At 35.6% G+C, this 23,575-nt stretch overlaps 2 protein-coding genes across 4 annotated transcripts in view; one reads left to right on the top strand and one right to left on the bottom strand.

The window, feature by feature from the left end:
* Positions 1-9,311, bottom strand: part of LOC145663752 (uncharacterized) — a 44,626-nt gene extending 35,315 nt beyond the window's left edge. Inside the window, exon 1 of one of the 2 annotated variants that reach the window (XM_081729843.1) lies at positions 9,183-9,311. The gene's annotated coding sequence lies outside the window, so the exon portion shown is untranslated. Of the gene's footprint in view, positions 1-7,365; positions 7,500-9,182 lie in introns of those variants that run through there. The other variant, XM_081729842.1, reaches the window with a different exon arrangement.
* Positions 9,312-15,645: 6,334 nt separating this feature from the next.
* LOC145664767 (uncharacterized) overlaps positions 15,646-23,575 on the top strand; it is a 42,225-nt gene continuing 34,295 nt past the window's right edge. Inside the window, exon 1 of one of the 2 annotated variants that reach the window (XM_081731710.1) lies at positions 15,646-15,746. The gene's annotated coding sequence lies outside the window, so the exon portion shown is untranslated. Of the gene's footprint in view, positions 15,747-20,623; positions 20,770-23,575 lie in introns of those variants that run through there. The other variant, XM_081731712.1, reaches the window with a different exon arrangement.

Below are 23,575 nucleotides of genomic sequence, written 5' to 3'. Positions count from 1 at the left end.
TTCCCAGTGTATTATGCCGAAGTTAATTAATGAATTAAACTTGGCGTAGTAAAAGCTAAGAAGTGCTTCTCTCGATACAGTACCTTGAAGTTTGTATAAGGCAAAACACACGCTACTTAGTTTCTTGTTTAAAGTGGAGATATGAGCAGACCATGAAAGATCTTCACTTATGATTACACCTAAAAGCTTTGTTATGCAAGAATATTAAAGTAAGTTAGAAGATATTTTTATTCTAGGTGATATACGCGGTTTTCCTGGAAAATGAAAATGTAAGAGAATTGATTTATCATGATTTATAATTAACCTATTCGCTGTTAACCATTTTACTAATTTGTCCGTAAAAATGTCAGATTTCGTCTCAACTTCTTCTATTGATTTTCCTGATATTATCATACTGATGTCATCAGCATATAGAATACATTTCGCTGGATGCATAAATTCTAACAAGTCATTTATATATATCAGGAAGAGAATAGGACCCAAAATGGAACCTTGAGGAACCCCTCTAATTACAGCTGATAAAGACGAACAAGTTGTTTGAAACCCATTTGCAGCTAATTTTGATATTTGTACTGCTTGTTGCCTACTGGATAAATAAGAGAGAAACCAGCTGTGAGCTACTCCTCTAATACCATAAGCATACAACTTGCTTAAAAGAATAGCATGATTAGTTGTATCAAAAGCTTTGGATAAGTCGATGAATAGGCCAACAACATATTTACTGTTTTTTAATTCAAGAGCTATATTGGACATGTAATCAAACAAGGCTGTTTCAATACTTTTCTTATTTTGGAAGCCATGTTGTGATGGTGATAGTAAATTACATGACTTCAAAAAATTGCAGAGTCGTGACTTCATCACATATTCAAAAATTTTTGAAAACGTGGAAAGAATGGAGACTGGGCGATAATTTCTTACATCATGCATACTCCCCTTTTTATGGAGAGGAATTACTTTTTCCACTTTTAACACTGATGGAAAATATCCTTTCTCAAGAGATAGGTTTACTAAATAACAGAGGTGATTTACAATGAAAGGAAAACAAAATTTAATAACAGTCACTGGAACTTCATCAAAACCTGAAGATCCCGAATTAGACATCTTACTCAATATTTTCCATAACTCCTCTACTGTTGCTGGAATTAAAAAAATCGTATGTAAATGCATTGGAAATTTCATTGAGTCGTCATAACTCGCTTGTATGGGGTCAGGTAATGGTACACTATCTAGAAAATAATCATAAGACATCTGCAATCTACTTATTTTCTTTAATAATTTCGTCCACAACTTTAACATACTCAAAGTAGCTCTTTTCGTTGTTTGTTTCACCATTTAAGATTTTCCACATAGTTTTAGCTTTATTAGTAGAATTAAGTATTGTGGAGCTATTTGATAGTAATTTAGCTGGTTTAATTACTCTTCTGTATATGTTCCTGTATAGATTGTAACCAGGTCTTTGAAGTAAAACAGGTAATGAGTTGGATTATTTAACGATAAATGTTTAGGTTACAAAATAATCATGTGAGGGCTATCGTGAATGCTGCATAAATGATAATTATCTATCAATCTCTGTTTGTATTGTATATTGAAGTACACAAAAATAAACATTAAAACATCAAAAATATATCCTATTTTTCATTATTCATTGTCAAAAACTCGCTCTTAGCTTCAAGGTGGCGTCAGTGTAGCAGCTCAACGAAGCATTTGCGCATCGAGTGACTATTTCTACGTTGCTTAGTAACTCGAACTGAATCTTGTCACTAATATTCATCAAAGTCCAACTCTCACGCTTTTATGGACCTTCCTTGTAAGACTTGTGAGAGATACGGTTACTTATCGTGAGTGGGCTCTGAACTTGTGATTTGTGCAGCTTCAGTCTCCAAACTGTTCAATGTTTGCACGACACTGGGTTCCTGAAGGCATATAGTGTATGTGTATGTGCTGTAAGTGCTTTATTTTCATTTCCGACTCTGGGTTTTGCGAATGTTGTATACCCTCTTGTAACGCTAACAGTATATTCTTATGTGTGTTTTGAAGTAAACATTTCTCGCTATGCCCGTTTGATCGCTATGTCATATTTTTGCCGGAACATGTCACTAATAAACAGAACAACATTTGAAAGATGGGCTTCAAGTGACCTAAGAAATCGATCTGCGGAAGTATGTTCATTACTATGGTCGGTATTTGGGTTGAACAATTGCTCAGAAGATGTTGATCGCGCACTAAACAAATACAGTTAGCTATTATGCGTGAACATAAACAAAAAGTAGCGAAGATGCAACAGAACGTATAGTCAAATTCAGAAGGAATATGAAAAGTGGCTTGATTCGCTGTGCTCGTTGTCGGACTACGTAACTAATTTAATTAATCCGCCGACGACAACTGCTAGTGCTGCTAGTAGTGTTCGTGGAAAGCCACAAAACCCATTCGACAAAGTGTTCGGTAAAAACGAAGAAAAGGCTCATGGAAGAGCTGATCGCAAACAAATCCCCGAAGAACTCTGTTTTTCTGCAGCGGAAGTAGAGGCGAAGGTGTCAACATCGAATGCATAACAACAGCAAAAATGCTTGTCATCGACTCAGGCGCTAGCGTTATACTATAACCTTGACCTTTCAGAAGCTAAACACAATGTACTTCGAACTGGCGTAAATTCAGTGCACGAAGATTGTTTCCCGAGCATGTACGAATTAAAAAAGACGGGAAATAAACTTTTGCCCGATCGTATCTCAGTAACTGATGTGTCAGTTAGTGTCAGTATTCAAGACGTTCTTAATAAGACTGTGGACAGTATTTCTCAATCTCTCACGCTACGAAAAACACACGCAGGCCAAATTGGTTTGTAAGTGGGGATTAGAAGGAAGTGCAGGCCACAGCGCGTACAAACAAATATTTGCCTATAATGTAAGTATGCCTATACATGTTTTTGTTTGCTTTTGCTCCTTTGAAATTAACTGATTTAGATTTAAATGAAACACTGTGAAAATAATCGTACCTCATCCACACTCTATTTCAAACCATTTAATTTTTTTTTTAAGAGGAAACTCCAGAACTCGACTTACGTGAAGAATCTGCAGTGAAGTCCCACATTAGAGATCTTGCGCCATATTTCTTGTGAATGGCTACGATCTCCAAGTGACTTTTGACTTACACTTAACCATGGTTGACAGTGCTCTGTGCGATATTTTAATGAAAACAGATGTATCTTCGAAATGCTTTGTGGTGCAACCCCTAAAGAAATGAACACTCCGAAGGTATATGAGAAACCCCCAAATGAAGGTCACTTTAACTTTGATCTGTCTTCATTAAATAGTTGGATAAGAACGTTCGAATGTTTAGTGCACATTGCTTATAGACTACCTTTTAAAACATGGCAAGTGCGAGGAAAAGAAAAGCAGGAACTTCTGAAAAGAGAACAAGAGCGTATTCAGTTGCGAATTTAAAGTTAAGATGGGTTTATTGAAAGATGCAGTAAAGCAAGGCTTCGGGTCATCCAATGATGCCAATACAGCTCGACGCCTTTTTGCCAATTTGGAACTGAGCTCCGAAATAACTGACATCCATGAGAGAGTAATGAAACATTTTTCGCCAATTTTGAGACTGGTTGCAAGTGGCAAAGAAATTCAATTTAAAAACGTTTAAAACCCTCCTTGTTGAGACAAAGGATTTGTATTTGGAGTTTTATGGCTGATATTATATGCCAAGCAGCGTATAAAAATTACTCATTGACGGTATTGATATCATCAAGTCTTTTAAAATACCGATCGGTCAATTTTCTGAAGAAGCTTTAGAAGCAATGCATAGACTATTCTGCTATACAGGTTTGCATCATACGCGAAAGTCATCTAGATCCACTATGTGTCATGACTTGATGAAACATTTATTACTGATGTCTGATGTCTGTTATATCTTCCAAAAGAAGAACAGCCAAAAAACACAATTCTTGTGATGTTGATGTCAAAGAATATCTCCTAGATACACAGAGTTTGTGTTCAAGGTTTGAAACTTCTGTTGCAGCAACAAATAGTGATTGTCATTGAGTTTGTTCATGCTTATTTGTCATTTCTGTAGGTTTCATTTAGCAGAGATAGTTCTTTATTAATTTGTTTTGGTATAGCTGTCTAACAGGGACATATTGAGTGGAAGTCACACTTTAATTTATTTTTGTATAGATGGTATGTATAGCAGTCTAACAGAGACAAATACCACATTACAGTATTTCTTTCTTTTGTGTGTTTTTATGTTTTGTGTTCTTCCTTAGCAACAGCATACAGCCTTCTCGATAAAGGCCAGTATGTAAGAGAGAGTTTCTCTTTTTTCAGATTGCTTTTTTTTAGATTCGACATTTTCCTTTCTGAATGAATAGTGCACTTGAATTATTATACCCATAACTGTATATTAATTGCGTTGTTTCTCTCAGTTATGGCAGTGGAGGTCATTTCTTTCTATTTGAAGTTATAAAATACCCTCCACGGAAAACTGGAGTACAGGGTTGATTTTTGTCCCAAATCCGCCTTCTTCGACGCACTGTGCGGCTCATGGAATTCGCCAATTGAGCTTTGTCAAAATATGACCGAGATCCGCATTTCCCAGCCAGCGTTCTCTTCACAGACGAGGCAAACTTTTATTTGACTGGAGAAGTGAATCGCCAGACCATGCGATATTGGTCGGATGCAAACCCACATGCGATCAATCCCTGCAAGAGGATTACCTCAGTTCATATCATGGTGTGGTGTGGCATATGGAACACGTCGATCATAGGACCCTTATTCATTCTGGTATCCTAAATGGTGTCCGATATCTAGACATGTTACAGGAGTTGATGTTTCCGTTGCTTCTCCGCCCTGATGCCACCTTGCCACGATATTCTCAGCAAGATGGTGTCCCACCGCACTATGCGCTGCCTGTGCGGGAATGCTTGGATCTAGATTTTCCTGGACGTTGGATCGGTCGCCGAGACCGTGTGGAGTGGCCACCCCGGTCGTCGGACCTCACTCTCTTGGATTTTTTATGGGGACACTTAAAACACCTGGTGTATCAGAAGAAGATTCGGGATGTCGCACAGCTACAGGGACGTGTGTAGGACGCCTGGGATAGCATCACCCCCGATGTGTTGTTACGGGTTCAGGAGGACTGGATTAAGAGACTCCGGTTTGTGTTGCAGTGGACGGCAACATGTGGAGCACATCCTGTAGGTGGTACTTTGGGGCGTCATAACTTTGGAACGGGACATAATAACGCATTTCTGCTTGCGGGATTGCATTCCCCTGCAAAATAGTGTTAATTGATGTGCCATATATCTACCTTCCTATTTGAAAAAAATGACCTGGGTCCAAGATGGCGGCCATCAAAATGAACGCCATTCACCACGTAGCATCAATCGGTAGCTCCTTTAACCCAATCCGCCCTCCGCTAGTCAGATTTGCTTTAATCATGTTTGTCTCCAAAATAATCCGCTGTACTAAGACTTATGAACCACCCTGTACTCTACCTACACTACAATATGTCATGTCTGGGGGAGCAGTCGGGGAGATGACAATTCTACTGGGGGTGAGGCAACTCTCTTTGTCCGATTTAGCGTCGTTACTATCTCTGATCTTAGTTGAATTTCATCTTTTTCACTAGTATATTATTATACATGGTGCCCCTCCAGTTTCAAAACTACAAAAAAAAAAAAAAAAAAAAAACACTTGAAACAAAAATTGATAGGTTAGGTTACGTTAATTTCTAAAACACGACTACCATGCTCCTGAAGCACCAAAACCTTCCACGAAAGCTTCTGCGTCTTGCAAATAGCACCAGCTTCTACATATACCGGTAATTTTTCGTATTAAACATAACGCGTACACACCTAAAGATCACATAAGAACTCCCAATCACCATTTCTCACCTCTTTTCTACTGCACATTTTCCAAATTTTTAGTAAAAACGGAGGGACCCTACTCAGGTTAACTCTTATACAGTATTATTGGCTTAAGTTTAGAGGTGCCCCTCCTGTTTCACACCTACATAAAAGCATTAAAAATTGTTAGGTTAGGTAGGTTAGGTTAGTTTAGGTTAAATTACCCAGTAAGCCTTTAGTTAGACTAGAACAGTGGCTGGAATATGTTCTCATAGAAGCTCCAATTATCACTTAAATTCAGTAATTCGTGGTTCTCATAAAAATTTAATGGATTTTCTTCATTATTCTTATATTATTCTGTAAAAGTCAATGCATAAATATCACATTCAACGCACGGATTCGCCATCCTATATGACTACCATGCCGCTGAATCATCGAAACGTTCCGCGTTTAGCAAATAGTACTCAATTCTACATATCTTTTCTCGTATTAAATATAATTTTACTGCCAAACTTACACACCTAAACACCCAGTTTCGAACCTACAGAAAAACACTTGAAACATTAGAAATTGTAAGATTAGGTTACGTTATCTTTTAAAACATGAGTACCATGCTCCTGAGAAAAACCGAAAGCTTCTACGAAAACCTCCACGTCTTGCAAATAGTACGAACTTCTACATATAATTTCTCAAATTAAACATAACTTTATTCTCAAGCGTACACACCTAAAGATCACATAAGAACTCCAAATCAACACTTCTTACCTCATTTCTCGTGGAAATTTGGGGTATGTTTAGTACTAGGGGTCCAGAAGCACGTAAAAAACACAAAATTTACAGGAGAAATGAGTGATGTATTTAGACGTAACATAACGTAACCAAATCTAACCTAACCTAACATAAACTAACGTAAGCTAACCTGAACTAACCTAAACTAACGTAATATTAGTAGAAATAAGCAAAATTCTACCATTTTTTGGAAAATTATGCGGGACTCCTACGCTAATATAACATAAACTAAAGTGACCTAACGTAATCTAAACTAACCTAACTTAAACTAACCAAACCTACCCTCAACTAACCGAATGTGAACAGAAATTATCAAAATTGTAACATTTTTAGAGAAAAGAGCTGGACCCCATCTGCTAAACATAGGCCGGAAATTTTCCTAATTTTTATAAAAAAAAAAAAAACGGAGGGGCAACTCTAAACTTAACCCTTATTATTAAAATGTTTACGGATCTCAAACCCAGGGGTTGCCCCCATGAAGGTTCAAAAGACGCCACGGGTGTAAAGCTCTACAATAAGACACGTATAATATTGTGTGAGAAACAGACACTTAAAAACTCACACAAAAAAGCCTATATGGATGCGTGAGTAACAAGAAGTTTGTTAATGTTGTTTAACATATGTTTGAAAACTTATTTTCACAATAAAATTGCATTTACAATTACCATCAATGGTGCATTATAATTACGCAAAAGTAATATAATCTATATTGCAATTTAATTAGAAAAATAACTCACCAATCCATAAGAGTGAAGAAGCAAAATACCGTTAGTTGCTATAGAACATCGTTAAAATTTCAAACAAAAGAGTACCGTTAACAACCAAAGAGCTATTATTTAAAATAGAGTATCATGGTATTATTGGAGAAAAATATCTCATGATACGTTAATTTACTTTTATACCTCATTATGATAAAGCCTTCCAAAACATATTACTAGTTATTGTATTAACAAGGCTTTGTAAGCTCAAAAAATAAAACAAATGTGCAGATTTAAAATATGGCCACCACTTCCGGGTTAACTGCTGGAGTTCTCAGCTGGGCGCAACTTCGATGTGTGTGTTCTGGTTCCATTCCCGGTGGGAAAAGTCCTATCTGGATTTAGAAGTAGCGAACTCCGGTTGAGAAAGTCAGATAAACACAGTGTACGTGAGTTTTCTCCCGTGTCCTCCCATTTTCTTCGCTCCATTACTTCGTTCATTATCATTATCACCGTTTCTCTTAGTCCCGGAGCATTTTCGTGGTACGTTAGACTTCAAGACAACTGATCCACAATGAAAAGCTGTAACATATATATTCTAGCAGAATACCCATTCTTCGTACGGGAAGAATAGTTTCATTTGGACCTAAATGGCTGAATTTCGCTTTAAACTGCATCAAAAGTGTCACTGTTCGTCTCAGCGAACTAACTATGAATTCGATATAAATATCGGGCATTTTCGATTATTTTTTATTATCTACTCCTGTCCGTGAATGGCGAAGTGTACTATGAGGCTCAGAGCCCGGGTCTACCCTGTTTTCTACCGTATATTTTCTTTATCTTTGGTTTCTACAAAATAAAATCAATACCTCAACATTTCGTTTCTTCGGTAACAAAATAGTAGGTTGGAAACACTCGGAGGCCCCTCCGTCTGAGCCTCACCAGCTCGCTAGACAGGCTTACTAGTGCAGTCAAAATAAGATTTGAAGTAGACATTTAGAATAAAAAGATGGGACCTCCTGAAATTTGTTCGTGATCTCTTCCACATTAACCTCCAGAAAATCCAAAAAAATCCAGTTGCGGGTTTTCCACCGTTTTGAGTAAATAGTCAGCTATCTTGGATTTCTCACATGCACTTAGTTTATGCGACATAACTTCTAAACTGATTAACGTAGAAGGATCATTCTTTCTTTATTATACTTCTAATATTATAGGCAATGTAACAAGTTGTTATCACTTTTCTTCGAATAACCATTTTTGCATAACTTTAGGATAAAGTGAAATATTGTGATCTGTATTAGTGGACCATATTCTTTTTATTGCCTCATACAACTTAACAGAGAAGAAATATGAAAAAAGTGTTCGAATAAAAGTTGTTGGAAATTTCATAAGCTTTAAAATGATATATACATTGTCACTATATACAATGACAGAGATGCGCAATGAAGCTTTAAACGTCATCAGACTGCTCACAATTTCTGTAGAAACATATGAATGAATCATTTAAAATGAAGAAAAATATATTTAGTGACTTGAGACGGCTTTTTATTGCAATTTCCGGTAAGTATCAACAATTTTAGAAGTCCGTCTAGTTTAATAAATTGTTTGTAAACAGTGGCGTCGCTAGGAGGTGCGCAAGAACACTGAAAGAAGACTTTCGCACAGCTTCCTGCATGTAGCATTTCTGGTTTTGAAGGAGGGGGTGCGAACACCCCCGGACCTCCTCCCATTGGCTAAATGCCTGCGCATTACCAAACATTCAATGTACCTTAAAATTTTATCTATTAGTGCTTGAAAATAAAAATGGTGATTTAAACAAGGAATTAATTATTAAAATTGAAGGAAAATATACTTACTGGAATTATTTCAGATTAATTTTGTATCCGATTTACAGCAAATACTATCATATTCTGTTTCATGATTTTCACTATTTCACTATAGTACTAGCTTTTATAATTGTGCTTAGATTCTTCTGGGTATCTCCTCAACAATTACGCGTATTCATGGTTTCTTTGTTCATGTCCAGTGTTCTGTATATCCTTTACGCTAGGTTCACTATCATAAACATCAAACACAATACATTATTTAATATAGTGTTTTGTAATAAACCTCACATATTGCTCATATAATTAATTGACCACAAAAATTATGGAAAACCAAAAACTAGAATTTTGGGACTGTTTTAGTATAATATTAACACACATGACATATTCTAACAGGTTTAATCGTTTTTTCAAAAAATCTTTAACTTTGATCGATTTTTGTCGTAATTGCACTGGGCTAGAGTTATTTATTCAAAAAGGCGGAAACCCCGCAACTGGATCCTTTTGCGCGATAACAAAGTCAGTAAAATATATTTCAATATATTTCATCTTATTTTTAAAACGTTTATCTCAAACATTAATTTCAATGGACACATAGGCCTACATACAGGAAGAGTGCGAAAGTCTTTCAGGGTTCTTACGCACCCCCTGGCGACTCCACTGTTTACGAACTATTTATTAAACTAGCCGGACTTCCAAACTTGTTGATACCGGAAATTGCAATGAAAAACCGTCTCAAATCACTAAATATATTTTTCTTCTTTTTAAATGATTCATTCATATGTTTCTACAGAAATTGTGAGCAGTCTGATGACGTTTGAAGCTTCATTGTGCATCTCTGACATTGTATATAGTGCCAATATATACATCGTTTTAAAGTTTATGAAATTACCAACAACTTTCATTCGAGCACGTTTTCATATTTCTTCTCTGTTAAGTTGCATGAGGCAATGAAAAGAATATGGTCCTCTAATACAGATCACAATATTTCACTTTATCCTAAAGTTATGCAAAAACGATTACTCGGAGAAAAGAGATAGTAACTTGTTATATTGCCTATAATATTAGACGTATAATAAATAAAGAATGATCCTTCTACATTAATGAGTTTAGAAGTTATGTGGCATACACTAAGTACATGTGAGAAATCTAAGATGGCAGACTATTTATTCAAAATGGCGGAAAACCCACAACTGGCCATTTTTTTATTTTCTGGAGGTTAATGAGGAAGAGATCACGAACAAATTCCAGAAGGTCCCATCTTTTTATTTTAAATGTCTATGTTTGGCCCGTTTGTGATGTAATTTGACTGGACTATACGGGCTGTGTTGCTCAGAGAGCGAAGCTATTATCGCTGGGAATTGCACACATTGTTGGGAAGATGCGAAGGGACGCCTCTGGGAATTTAATTTTAACGTTGAAGGCATCTTTCAAAGCTAATATGTTATAAAATGATTTCCTTAAACACAAAGTAAGAAGTTTCCGTGTAGAATTATATATTTCTATTAGTAATAACTTGTTTGTCTCATACATACTCTCAGCAGTTATTTAGAGTAGCTGTTTTCCTCCCTACATGGGGCTGGTCCATAATAGCTTGTAGAATACGCGTATAAGTCTGATACATGAAACATATTTATACATATGTATAAATTTACCAAACGTTACCGTGCAGGATAAAATAATTATATTTGTGTGTAATTTTAGTTCAGTTTTCCATTTTATGGAATCAGTGGGTTTTGCTTGTTAGAAGGGGCTTTGCTTGCTTCGGGAGGAGCTTTGGTAACTTTGTTCTTGAAAATATGAAGATTCTGCAATATACGGTATATAAAACAATAAAAAGTTGCGATAAAATTTCGGTGAGTGCTTAAGCTCTGAAGCCAGCCCTTTAATTATGCCACTGCATAGAATACAATATTAAATATCTTGCGTTGATTCAAATGAAGTTCCTTCTGAGCGAGCATTAACATTTCTAGTGAAGTCATTATCACGTGATGCATTAATTAAATGTAGTATTGCACTTACTTTAAACTGGGAGATGCTAGTACCGAACGCTTATCCAAGAAATTTGACAGCTAACTGTAAGAACGTACTTTCTTTTTCTCTCCCTCCATTTTCAAATAAGCAGGAAATGAAAACAGCAAGTGAGCAGAAAATTCCCCTCATCCTCCCTGCAAATCCCAGACAGAAGAAAATATGAACTCCACTTCAAAATATTTGTAGTGGAGCTAAATGGGAATATTTTATTAATACATACAGCGTGTGTTCCTCAAGCAGACTAAATATTTGTTTAATAATAATAATAATAATAATAATAATAATAATAATAATAATAATAATAATCACTGGTGCCCACCCCCCCTTATGTCCATGACGCACCCCCCTCCCTAACTGTCTACCCGTAGGTGTTCTTCCATGAAAAAAATCTTTTTTCGATTAATTCTTACACTCCCTCAAACATATTTATACAGATTTTCACCCCCCCCAAATATTTCAATGACGCACTTTGCGTCATAGCCCCCCCTTGTGGGCACCCCTGATAATAATAATAATATACTTTCCGTCTACTTTTGCTTATATAATTATTCATTCTTTCTTGTTAAATTAAACAACAACAGAAAAACTACTATGTACACACGTATATAAATTTAACCAGGATTAAAAGTGTGGGGTTAACGCGGGGGATGCCGTCTCCCCGCTTTCAGGAAATATCCTAGGCGTTCCCCCACTTTCTAACAAAATTACAATGGACAAAGATAGGCACGGGAAATGATGTGACGTCATGTGTCCCCCTACCTTTTCAGATCCACTTTTACTCCTGAATTTAACTCTAAACAGCGTTAGAACTAGAGCTAAGAAAGCTCTTTCAAATAAATAGATTTGGTAGTTTCCTTTGTTTAACTCAATAAGGAATATATAATTCTGACTATAATTCTAAACAATTTATTATACATTAAATGTTATTTGTGTTATTAGATTATCGGGCCTTCCCTACATGTAAGATTACGCTTCGCCACTGTTTTCTGTCTCCCCCGTGCACCTTCAAAGTGAAATGATAAAAATCATGCCAAGCCTGAACCTCATCTACGTGGCAAATTTGATCGCGATCGGTCGCATTGTTCAAGAGTTATTAAGTCTTATTTACTTTTACATATATACCTCCCCAGTGGTGCCCCCCCATGTCCATGACTCACCCCCCTCAATTGTCTATCCGTAGGTGTTCTATGAAAAAAATCTTTTCGATTAATTTTTACACCCCCTCAAACATATTTATATAGATTTTTAACCCCCCCAAATATTTCAATGACGCAGTTTGCGTCATAGCCCCCCTTTGTGGGCACCCCTGTACCTCCCCCATCTCCAACGTTGTACAGTCATCCCAGGTTGAAACCCCATCTATATTGAAAATTTGATCGAGATCGGTCGGATGGTTCAAGAGGTACGAAGTCACAAACTTAAAGACATTAATTTATTTATTTTTATTTAGGGGAATGCACCGGTGCATATGCACTCCCCATTCGTTGTAAATATCTAAAATGAGAAGCTAACAGTCAAAGTTGCAACACTTTCCGAAAATTTCTGCGTCATGTTTCCGCTTCGGGCTTAAGAGAAAGCGGAGTTTTGCAAAAGCCATAGTTTAAGTCGATTTTCCGAAGCTTAAAGGAAAAGGATTCACCAAGCAAAACAATATTCCTCATTCATGCTTCAAATGCCTGAAGGTATTGAAAGAATTTAAATGTAATTAAAATGCAGTGGGTTGTTGGTGCACGCGCCGTCAGAAAATCCTGGATATAGCCTTCCCTGTCTCTCTCTCTCTCTCTCTCTCTCTCTCTCTCTCTATATATATATATATATATATATATATATATATATATATATATATATATATATATATATATATGTGTGTGTGTGTGTGTGTGTGTGTGTGTGTGTGTGTTTTGTGTGTCGAGAGAGAGAGAGAGAGAGAGGAAATGTACCAAAAGTATAATACGCACCTAAAGTGAAATTCCACTATAATTTTGCAGTAAGGACTGGACATCCTGTACAAAGGAAGCTGTTGTGTAAGTTTGATTTTTCGTCTAATGGTGTTTCCTAGAGGTGACATTATCCGTAGTGATTATATGCTTAATTGCAAGCAACCGAGAGAAAACAGATCTGATTCCCTCTTGTACTGCACACTTTTCTTTCTACATAAAATGAATAGACAAATGATTGTGATAAGTCTTCAGACACGAATTTTGCAATTAGTTTAATGATGAAAGAAACTGTTAATTTAAATAATGCCCTAATATGTTCTAAAGTATTATTTTTTATGCAAATAACTGGGTATAGATTGATAATATGCTGGCAAAATATTGTGTCATGAAAATGATTATTCATGAAAAAAACACGCACCAATGTATGGTAAGATACGGTAGAGTACGCTGGGGTTGCTTAGTAGAATAAAATAGGTAAGTTAGGGTACGATGTGTTTTATTATGTCAGTAGAGTAAAAATGTAATCTTTCAGTTTAACGTCCCATGATTATGCCCTTTAGGCGAAGGAAAACGGATGATTAATGGAATTCAAGGAATGACGATGGAAGAATTGATGGAATCAGAATGTGGGAGGAAACGGAAACACATTAAGAAAACTCACTAACACGATGTTGTCCACCACAAACTTATTTGGCCGGGGATCGAAACAGTGACCTCACGTACCAGAAGCAAGCGCTCTAGCACTGAGCCACCGTGTCCACCTGTGTTGCTAGTAGAGTAGGGCATGTTACGTTAGTACATTTGGGTAGGTTAGCTTAGGTTTGGTTAGAAAATGTAGGGTAGATTGGGTTAGGACACGGTAGGTTGTCATGTTAGTAGTTTAGATTATGATAGGTTATTAGCAGCGTATTGTAATTAAGTTAGGTTAGTGCTTGTATGTTACATTTACAAGCACCTTAATGTGGATTGGTAGTATTACGAGTGCGTTGTAATGATTTCACACTAGTAATGCTGCTTATAAATACAAAATACAGCTTTGTATATTATGCAGAAACATGGTACTGGTGGTAGGTAATATCTAATGAAGTCCACTTTCATATTCACCAACCTATTTTAACCGTCGTATAGCACTTATAATGGTTTGAGGCTAGTAACCCTACACTTGTAAAGGAGTACGATTGCTCAGTGGTAAAGCTTTTCTGGTGCATGAGGTTCCTGGTTCGATCCCAGCTCGCGCCACGTTGGCTTTGTGGTGAACAAACACCGTTCTCGTGTCTCTTCTCTGGATTTTCCCGTTTCTTACCACTTTATTCATTCCACCGTTGCATTCATTTCCCTCTCCTTTAGTCTAGCCGGTATAAGCGTGGAGCGTAAAACTGAAAGGTTTCCAATATTTGTGAATATAAAATACAAGGTTAATATATGAGTTATAGATTGATCGCCAACATACATAAGTTCCCTAAAATTCATTCACCCTTTGTGAATTAACACATTCTAACTATAAATTTTCCTGACTATGTCCCCATATTTCCTACCTACAACGAATTTTAGAATGTATTCGTTCTATGGAAGTAAAAATGTTTGCTTCTAATGACGGAGAGAAATATCGTTATATTAATTTCAGATGTAAACATGTCATAGCATCATCTTCAATTGTATTTTGTTTTCTCTGATTATTCACATACAAATTCTGTATTCTTTTCTTTATATATCTATGCAATTATATATAGTGTTTGGTGGAAGTTCTGTTAATACCCACCGTCATAGCGATCAGACATAGGACTTCGTAACATATGGATAATATATTTATCATTTCAAAATCCTCCTTAAGAGACATACATAAAGCAATTTGACATTTGTAGCCTACATGAGTGTATGTCAGAGGTACACCTTGTCTAACCGTTATTGGTTTTGGAGAATTTAATGGAAAATAACTGGAAAGGAATTCGAAGCATGATTCGACTACTTCTTAATGGCATAATCTTATAAAATAATAATAATAATAATAATAATAATAATAATAATAATAATAATAATAATAATAATAATAATAATAATAATAATAATAATAATAATAATAAATAAAAGAAATAAACTATCTAGGAAAAATATAAGTAGGAGTATTAATTTTAATTTTTAAAAAGCTTATGTTAAATACTGTTGAAGAAGATAACACGTAAGGTTGAAAATCCTATGAAAACGTCTAAGTGTGTTACCCGATATATTCCTTCACCTGCAGAAGAAGATTGAAATCTAAATGGAAACAATTGTTTGAGAATGCCTAACAAACTTAACACTTATAGCCAGTGGCGTATTTACGATTTTGTTTCGGGAAAGGCTTTGCTAACTTTCGGGGGGGCTTTGCCTGAAAATGTGAAAATTCTGCAAGATATTTCATATACTTTACTATAGTAAGTAAGATTTTGGGGGGATTAAGCCCGGAAGCCCCTTCTTAAATACGCCATTGCTTATAGCCTATTAAGACTATAAGTCGGAGGCACACCCTTTAACACCGTTAATAGTGATGAGGGAAGAAGAGGAAGTTCCGTTGAAGATATATGAAATATAAATGTAATACCGTTTTGGATTTTGGTTGACATATTACAAATGAAGATTTTTTAAGGTAATTTGGAATGTAACGTAATTTCATTGAATATTCTAAAAATACTGCTATTTTTTTAATCAATCAATTATGGTATGCTGAAACCTGTGAAACTTATATATATCCTAAGTACAGACAGAACTTTGTTTTTTTGAATTCTAAGAATTAACGTTTCCTTTTAGAAAGAACTACCACGTCTTTAAGTAAATAGTATTCAGTATAGCCCGCTCCCCCCCCCCCCAGTGATTTTTAACGAATCATAGTGATTCTAACGATTCATATTAGTTCATAATGAATCGGAATCGCATGTTATAAAGATTTAAGATGTAAATCTTGTAGTAAGGAAGCTTTAGTATAAAGAGTAGTAGTAGTAGTAGTAGTAGTAGTAGTAGTAGTAGTAGTAGTTAGTAGCAATAGTAGTAGTACTAGTACTAATAGTAGTAGTAGTAGGAACGGGTTAGAAGCCCCGCAGGGGTTGGTTGGGTTCTGTTCTCGGTATAAGTAGTGGTAGTAGTAGCAGCAGCAGTAGTAGTAGTAGTAGCAGCCTTAGTACCAGCAGTTACAGTAGTGGTAGTAGTAGTAGTAGTAGTAGGTAGTAGTAGTAGTAGTAGTAGTAGTAGTAGCAGTAGTAGTACTAGTGACTCTTCCAGTTCCGGTGGCAAAGAACTGTGGGTAGCGGGCTATACACAAGCCAGTAAATACAATAAAAATGTGCTTAGTTTGAGTTTAAATGTACTACCATATGATTATTAGTATTATTGAAATTTCATAACTAATGGAGTGCTAACGCAGCAATTGGTTTTACATATACATATTTTTAATTCCTGGATAATCGGTGTCACTTGTAAATTTTCGACAATTGTGATCTACAGTAAACTAAGTCTGGACCACAAAATAAAAATGCAAAATTTAGTAAAAAGAAAAAAATTAAACATAAGGCTGAATTAGTGAAGGACCCAATATTTTTTTAAGATGTGGCTTTTGCTATAGACTTGTAGCATCGTTTCAGAAAGGAACAACTATTGGAATCTATAGCTGATACTAAGGTGTAGTTTCTTCGTGTAGGAATGCAGATACTTCTGTTACAGGGCAGGATTTAGGGGGTGCAAAGTTGCACGTCAGCCACCTTCGATGTAAATATACACTATCTAAAATGAGAAGCTAGCATGAAAATAGCAACACTTTCCGAAGCTTTTGAGGCTTAAAAGAAAGCAGAGCTTTGCAAAAGCAATAGTTTAAGTAGATTTTCTAAAGGTTGAAGGAAAAAGATACACCAACCAAAGCAATGTAACATTTGCCAAGTAAGGAAGAAAACAGGTGCCAGGAGCATATTTTCGAAATACACTCAGCCCTAGCCAGAAGGCATTAGGTTTGGCAACATCGCACGGAAACGAATGCTCAATTGCATTCTAACCAGTTCCTTCTATTATTATTATTATTATTACTACTACTTTTACTATGGATCTGTATAAGTACAAGGGCAAACTTATTTTAAGGAAAGAAGTTTAATGAAAATTTTTAAAAATAATCGTTAAATCACTTTTTCAATATTATTTTAATCTTATTTTAACGAAAGAAGTATTATAAAAAAAATTTTTAAAGTAGTAAAAAAAACTTTCCTAAAGCAGGACTCGAACCCACGCCAACAACGATTTTCCTTACTAGTATGTTGCGCTAACCCACTCGGCTACCAGGACCGACATCAGCTTGCGTTTACTTTGTAGTATATGTAGGTCATGACTCGTGATCGCGATATAAACGTCATTCATTTTTCCTACATTGTTGCCAAGCGTAACCCCGTTCACAATGCCTTCTGGCTAGAGTTCAGTGTATTTCGAAAATATGCGTGCCAGGAGGAGAGAACATTTTTTTTTTCCTGCATAACATTTGCAATCCTCTAAAATACATTCCTTCGTTCTATGCATTAGTGTTGTCAGGGGTAAAAAAACATTGTCACATGTCATTTTTGAAAGTTTCAGTGTGATTGGTTATTTTGGTACCGGTAGCTATTGATGCACCCCTAAGATAATCCTGGATCCGGCCCTGTATATATATGTATTCAAGGTTGGTTCTATTTCTATTCAAGGTTGGTTCCAATATTATTATAACCTTCACACAGTCAATTTAGACATCGCGTATGATCTTTCAAGTCACACAAACCGGTATTGAATATATCATCATCAAACAACTTTTCAAAACTATTATTCAAATTTTCTATTCACCCCACCTTAATGAGACTCTACATCCAAATTGTTGTTGGGCACAAATTTGACATAATATAAATTCATCTTTTTGTATAAACTGAAATGAGGTCATTATGGTATAGAATAGTACACAACAGTAAGTACGCCAGAAATTTTTACTTGGGGGGGTGTTCAAAATAAAAGGGGGGGTGTTCTCAGAATAGTGATATAATTTTTAAACAAACTCAAACAAGAAAACAGTATATTTTGTTACGCAACTATTGCAACACTACTACTACTACTTCTACTTCTACTACTACTACTACTACTACTAACAATAATAATAATAATAATATTATTAATAATAATAATAATAATAATAATAATAATAATAATAATAATAATAATATCAGCTCTTCGCACTGGTAGGTTCAATAAAGTAAGTTCACACATTTCAGCATTTATTATTATTATGAAACTAAGTAATACAGTGAAACCTCTCAAAATGGACATCGGTGGAACACCATTATTTGCCCGTAAATGAGGGGTGTCCCTAAAAGGAAGGGTTCTCTTTTCACCCCAGCAAGTTTTAGTGGGTGATTTTTTTTCAAAAATATTAATTAGGAAAAATTCCCTCGTCCCATGATGAAATCACATTCGTTTAGTAATTTATACCGTACATAGTTCCAATTTCATTATTTTAATATTCTAACGCTGTTGTTAACGTTAATTGTTGTAATATTATTTGATCTCTTAATGTCCGTTCCTGCCCCTTCCTGGCTGCGTTATTGGCTCTGAATATCTTTCATAGGAAAATTATTCATTGATTTAGTTGTTTTCCAGAAATCCAGTTTTTCAATTTACAAATATTTTGTATCTTTCTGTTTTGTCTTCTTTAATATACCCTAATTTTAAAAATCCCAAGGCTCATAGTGGTCTGGTCTCTTGTAAATACTTGAAAAGTGACCAAAAATGGGCAAAGCACACGAAAAAGTGATTAAAATTTCATCATGCCCCTTTTTTGTTTTGTCAATTTCTCCATCACCTCTCTCTCTTTGTTTGTTTTGTTTCTTCTTTCCTTCTTCTTTTTGAGCTTCCTCCTTTCTTAGGTTTTCAGAGTAAGCTTTGTAGTTATGTGGTAAGCAGACTTAGCACATGTAAAAAGCTCCTGAGTAAGTGGAACCAGTTCTGGCCTATTTCCGAATTTCTTCGTCTCAGACATTATCGTTCCTCTCAAAAAAGTATCTTTTAGTGACAAATTTGAAAAAAAGTAACTTTTAGTGACCAACTTCAAAAAAAAGTAAATTTTAGTTAAAAAAGTGACTCGTTATGAGCTCTGTTCCACTCAATCAATTTACGTGAACAAAAATATACTTTACAAAAATTAAGCTAGCGCCAAATGCGTTCCTGCATAACACTAGACTCAGTCTAAAATATATATATATAATTCTTAATTCGATCGATCTCCTCATTTCTAAAAACGTTTTGGCTACACCCTTCTAACGTCCGTCCGTTGATACACCACTTACAGAGCAGGCTCAAAACCAGCCTCCAGAGCTTTGGGGAGCCACGAATATGTTAGGAGGGGCCAAGTCATTAAAAATGTTATTTTCAAATATCTAAATTGTGCATGTTGTATTGAGGTCTGGAGGGGACATGAAAAATTAAGGGAGAGCCGGGCCCTCCATAGCCCCCTCTGGTTGCGAGCCTGTTACAGAGTAGTACTTACCAACTGAATCTGGTATAGGCTTATTACTATATTGTCACATTTTTCCTTGTTGAGGAGGAGGTAGGTGAATGACCTCTCAAGACGTTGCCAATTTCAGTCATCTGCATCTGTACATCAATCTCTTTTCTCGGAAATGACCGCGGAGCCCAGGAGGGTAGGTATAAAGCGAGTCTGTTTTGTCAATTGTTTTGATCGAAACACCGCCCGAAACAATGAGGTCATGTGGTTCTTGAAGCCCGTACATGAGAACGAGGTCGTTTCATATTTTGAAGTGAAATAAATAAATAAGAATATTGCCTTCTTTCCTAAACGCTAAACCTTTTTTAACTTGATGTAATAAATAACCTATATGATACTGATTGATACAATTGGATTTGGGGGAGTATTCCTTTTCCATCCAGGGGTGTGTGTAAAGAAATTTGGAGGGGTGTTAGGGGGGTGTTGGGGGGGTGTAGATTACTCCCTGGTACACAATGTATTTCTTACCAACTATAGTGTATGGGAAACCGGTGTTTGGTCCGATTCTCAATAAGACCGATGGAGACAAGCTGATATGCTCACCCAGATTACAAACCTATCCATGCACACAGCAGCTGTATACACAAATTATAGCACTTTACTTCATGTTGCCCCACAATGTAGGTATTAATAGTGAGATGCTTTGTTTTTTACCTATTAATATTTTACACGCCCTGAACATTATAGCATTGTGTGGTTAAGTATTCTCATAGCGATTATATGGAAGATGAACTGGTGACACAAGAAATGAACATATTTATAGGTTAAAGTGCTCCTTTCAAACTAGGTCACCAGATTAGCACTCCAATCATTTCGCTCACTACCCAACAACTATTTATTGACGCGGAGTTCTTTCTTGTTACTCCATGTGATCGGTTTTCTATTATATTGTACTTGTGCTTCTAGTGTTTTATGATCACTCCTTTTCTGATTGTTCATTGTACTCATATGTGTAATATATTTCTAAACATACATTTCTGGTGTATTTCTTAAAATAAGCGTTACCCCGCGCATCTTTGGTCTTCCTTTGGAACTTATTTAGTGCACGTAGAATGTACTAAATTAGAACTGTCTATAGAAGATCACAGGGAGTACAATTCTATGAAGTTACAAGGTAAGAACGTCAGTGTTTGAATTACTCCGCCTTATGCAGAGTCGTTTTGACGTACGATTAGCGTCATACTAAAGGTTTGACTACTGCAGGAAACATGTTAGTCGAACACTTTAGAGTGGCACTAATCACGCATCAGAACCACTCTGCATAAGGCCTACTATGTCCATCACTTGATTTATTTACGATACCTTATTATTGAGTTCTCTAAATCCTGCGAAAAATCATTGTATACCTAAGACAGCAAGTAAACTAAAAGTAAACTGACAAAACATTATAGTAAAGTTCTTCCGCAACTAAAGCGAAATGTAGTGTTGAAGTTTGTCAATTCTGTACACTATCCTATCATACTTCTGAAGGTGAACAATGTTACATAAAAAAAAAAATCGTTACTATTCACGCATTAAGACAGACAATGATACATGTAGTTTTTATTACCCCTTAGATCTAAAATTACCTAGTGTAAAATTCAGCTACGAAAACTGTTAAGTTTTCTTAAAAGTAATAGTGGCAAACTATTCCAAGCAAAATCAAGACCAAAGCGAAGACTGAGTGTGCAGAACAAGACCAAGAGTTTCAGTGCATGACCAAGGTCAAGGCCAAGACCACTGGTCATGCATTTTCTCAAGATTTATGACTCAAGAATTTTTCTATCATAATGGATTGCTTTAAAAATACTCATAAGACTCTTGCAAGACTTATGACTCAAGACCTTCTGTGCAAAATGAGGGAATAAGTGTTTCGTATTTTCCTGAAAAAAAAAAGTGGGATGGGGCACAGACTTCCAAACGGTTGATTACGAAATATCAAAAGTGAAAATAAGTATACTCAGAAGTTCCTAAAGGATATGGAGAATTGCAACAAAACTTCGTGCAAGGATAATTCGCAAAAATAAATAAATAAATAAAAGAACACGTGTTTTTAGTTTGTGCGAGATAAGTGTTGAGGTCAAGGTCTCCTCCGAAAAAAAGGAAATAATACCGTAGTAGCGCAAGAAGGAGTGAACCGAAGCGAATGAAATTGTGTGTAGATATTGTATATGTAAAATAAGGCCTTTCGTGTTTCCAAAGTGTACCCCAAAGTTTCTTCAATAGTAAGCACATCAATAGTAAGCACAAACAGTATAGCGTATTTATAGTATTTCGGAAGGCGAATTTAACCCTTACAATGTTTTTCTGTAAAAACAAAAACAAGTGTCGATTTATTTTCTGTTTACTGTTGATGTGTCAAATTTCAAACAAATTGGATGGGGAGACTTATGAAACATGTATTTCCTTATTTTACATATACAATTTCTATGCATAATTACATTCGCTTCGGTCCACTCCTTCCTGTGCTTCTACTAGTCCAATCAATATATTCATTAACCCGAAAAAAATCATAACAAGCTGACATTTTGTACTTACCTCTGGGAAGGTGTATATAACAACATACTAAGAGTCCGGAAATATCCGGTGAAGGGTTTGGAAGCCATATTGAAAAATGGCTGACAAAGTGTAGTTTTTAAAAAGTAATAACTGATTCTCACTTTAATAGCTATAACTCACGTTATATTACCATTATTGGTGTTATTTTTATTTCTTTCGAATAACAAAGGACTACCATTACAGACCATGCATCACACTTACCAGTTTAATATACATGCGGGATGTAATGGGGGGATTTCTTTTTTAAAAAATCCCCAAAATTTCCCTTCTTCCGATAAAGTTTCTTATACATTGACTCAGAAAAAAAATCATAACAAGCTAAAACTTTGTACATTCCTTTCAGAAGGTATATATAACAACATACTAAAAGTCCTGAAGTATCTGATGACGGGTTTGGCAGCCATATTGGACAATGGCCGACAAAGTGTGGTTTCTCAACGTAATGACTGATTCTCACTTTAATAGCTATAACTCATGCTGTATTTGCTCTATGATGTTATTTTTACATAATTCGAATAACAAGGACTATTTTTACAGATCACGAATTACACTTAACAGCTTACCTCATAAGCGGGAAGTAACGGAGGGATTTCCTTTTAAAAATAAAAAAAATCCCTTCTTCCAAATAGTTTTCTTATGTACTAGCCCAGAAAAAAACATAACAAGCTGAAATTTTACACATACCTTAGAGAACGTGTATATAACCACATACTAAAAGTCCTGAAGTATCTGATGACGGGTTTGGACATCATATTGGAAAATGGCAGCCGAATAGTGGTTTTTAAAGATAATAACTGTTTCTGACTTTGATAACTATAACTCACGTAATATTTGCATTATTGATGTTATTTTCACTTCATTCGAATAACAAAGGACTACCCTCACAGACCACCTATTACACTTACCAGTTTACTCAACATGCGGGACGTAACGGAGGGTTTTCTTTTAAAAAATACCAAAATTTCCCTTCTGAACATTAGTTTTCTTATACATTAACCCAGAAAAAAATCATAAAGTGAAATTTTGCGCAACAAAGTGTGTATAACAACATACTGAAATTCTTAAAATATCCAGTAACAGGTTTCGCCACCACATTAGAAAGTGGCCGCAAATAGTGTTTTTTAAAGGTAATAATAGGTTCTCACTTTAATAGCTATAACTCACATTGTATTTGCACTATTGATGTTACTTTTAGTTCATTCGAATAACAAAGGACTATTCTTACAGATCAAGTAATATATTTACCAGCTTACTTCATAAGCGCGACGTAACTGAGGGATTTCCTTTTAAAAATCCCCAAAATTTTCGTTCTCAGAGACACTTACCAGTCTACTACACACATGAGGGAAGTTACGGAGGATTTGTTTTTTAAAAATCCTTAA

The sequence above is a fragment of the Thermobia domestica genome, chromosome 11 (genome assembly GCF_964235325.1).
Source record: "Thermobia domestica chromosome 11, izTheDome1.hap1.1, whole genome shotgun sequence".
Taxonomy (NCBI): domain Eukaryota; kingdom Metazoa; phylum Arthropoda; class Insecta; order Zygentoma; family Lepismatidae; genus Thermobia; species Thermobia domestica.
This window is presented reverse-complemented; position numbering and strand designations above follow the sequence as displayed.